Raw genomic sequence first — 2,500 nt, forward strand, 5'->3', positions numbered from 1 at the left:
AAAATGGCAGATGGTGACCCGAGGTGGCCCGCGGAATCAGAGTGACCCCGGGGGAACCTGATTGGCCACAGGGGACACACACACATACACCCTCACGTCACCCCAAGTTGATCGTTCTTGAGTAATCTGCGTAGAAGACCAAGTTTTCCCTGGCACTGCGGTGGCGGTCCTCAAGGATGAAGTCCCAGGTGGACCTCCACACAAAACTCGAGAGGGCCACCACCCAATGGAGGAATGACTTGGGTCTTGCTAGATGATAGGTATCAGCGCTTATTAGAAAGGTGGACCGGGTGACGGCCTTCGTTTGGTAGAAAAGGGAGGGTTACCGTGCCTACGACAGGGAATAACATACGTGCAAACACATACATACGTTTTTTTCGTTACCTCTTAATGTCGTCTCTCTCTCTCTCTCTCTCTCTCTCTCTCTCTCTCTCTCTCTCTCTCTCTCTCTCTCTCTCTCTCTCTCTCTCTCTCTCTCTCTCTCTCTCTCTCTCTTTTATTTCTATATATATTTTTCTCACCTCTTCCTTTTCCCCCTCTGTCACTCTCTTTCCCTTCCTCTGCATTTTCAAATTATCAGGATCTATCTGTCCATACCCTCATTTTCGGGTCCACCCTTTCTTCTCTTCACATAGCCACTATACATATCTTCCACCTATAAATCATAAACGCTAATCACACACACACACAAACTCCTACACCTACACCTACAAACACACACACATATATATACACATACTCATACACCTGCATATACACATACTTTTACACACACACACACACACACACACACACACACACACACACACACACACACACACACACACACACACACACACACACACACACACACACACACACACACACACACACACCTACACCTGCAAACACACAGAGGCTAAGACAGGGCCCCCTCTCTTCGCCCCTACCCCCCACCCCGTCACCCCGGCCCGCTCATCAGCTACATATCAGGTCAGACAGTGTTTCGTTTGACAGCATAGCGGCAGTCTCTCTCCAGCCTATCCGTGTCCAGGTGCTTCTATGGCTCGGTAAGTCAGTGACATTAACATTTTGACACAGGGGAAAAACGGTTTTAAAGCAATGAACAAACAAACATTTAAGAAAAAAAGAGCTCTATATATATAATATAAATATATATCTATAAATATATATACAAGCATATATATTTCTTTTAACAAACGGTATTAGTATGATTTTCACAAAACGTAAAATAAAAAAATGTTTCAAGATCGAAAAAAATGACAGCGACTGAGCCACATTCACAGAACTGTTCATTCATTTCAAGGTACGGCGTATTTCTCCGTGTTCACCCCCTCCCTCTTGAGTGTGATACTTACTCTGTTGTTACTCTGGTGGATTTAGTACAAATAAGTCCTTCACTCATATATATATTATATATATACATTTCCTAACTTCTAGTTTACAAATTACCAGAAGCAAATTGGAAAGTCAAATGCTGAGAGAAAAGGCCAAGATCTTGTGTTCTCCGTCTGAAGCTTCGCGAGGTCCTTGTCTCGAGGTGTGCGGACAGACCTTAGCCTCGTCAGCACCGCAGTAGTGGAGTCAGCGTCGTCAGCTCAACACCGGATGGACAACACCACAGTAACAGCCACCGTGGCGTGGAAATGCACATCAGCACATAAGTATGACATGACTACAGCGTGTGACTTAATCTCAACACCCGCCGCACAACAGCCTGCGGCTTTCATGTCTGCGAAACATCACACTGTAGCTTGCACCGAAGTGAAGAGTTGCTCATTTCATGCCGAGTCAGCACATACTGTTTGATGAGCACAGTGACGTTAACTCCGTATTTAGCTCTAGCCGCACCAGTGACAAAGGGTCACTCTTACATCATAAGAACAGTTTTGCGATATCACCACAGGATTGCGCCGTTGCTGCACCACAGCGGCAGGACCTGACACTAGTCCCCAGCTGTGCAGGGTCTCAGCTGAACACCTGCTGTCTCCGAACCCCATGACTTGGAGACGCGAGGCCCCAAGACAGGAGAAGGACGAACGGACAGCGTGCTAAGAACCAGCATCTTCTTACTCTTCCAGCTCCCGGGTTGCCGCATAGGAATTTCAAAACGAAGACATCTTTTCCTTCAGTAGTCAAAAAAAAAAAAAAAAGCTTTTGCAAGGGTTGTCACCGACCTGTTCTCGGGAGGAGCCCAGCTGCTTTCTTGAGACGCACGGGCAGTCGCAGCCTTCCGGAAGGAGGCGCCGAAGAAGAAGAAGGCGAAGAGTTCCCACGTGAGAAATTTAGAGGTCCTGAACCACGGCTCGGGGTCAGCCATCAGTCGGTTGAATGTCGGAGTCTCTTAGAGATAATTCTTCTCTCCTCATGCTCTCTCTTATCGTTATAAGCCACAACAGAAGTGCTTTGCTTTTATGAAATCCACAATGTTAAACCTTTATATAAACAATTGTGTATCTGAATGCATATACACCTTATAATGATTACGCCTTTACTAGCT

At 46.2% G+C, this 2,500-nt stretch overlaps 1 protein-coding gene across 3 annotated transcripts in view; it reads left to right on the forward strand.

Moving 5' to 3' along the window:
- Positions 1-446, forward strand: part of SK (small conductance calcium-activated potassium channel) — a 910,124-nt gene extending 909,678 nt beyond the window's left edge. For all 3 annotated transcript variants that reach the window (XM_070142366.1, XM_070142368.1, XM_070142367.1), the window contains one exon: positions 1-446. This exon is cut by the window's left edge and continues 1,098 nt beyond it. The gene's annotated coding sequence lies outside the window, so the exon portion shown is untranslated.
- The last annotated feature ends 2,054 nt before the right edge of the window (positions 447-2,500 follow it).

This window comes from Penaeus vannamei, chromosome 29 (genome assembly GCF_042767895.1).
Source record: "Penaeus vannamei isolate JL-2024 chromosome 29, ASM4276789v1, whole genome shotgun sequence".
NCBI lineage: Eukaryota > Metazoa > Arthropoda > Malacostraca > Decapoda > Penaeidae > Penaeus > Penaeus vannamei.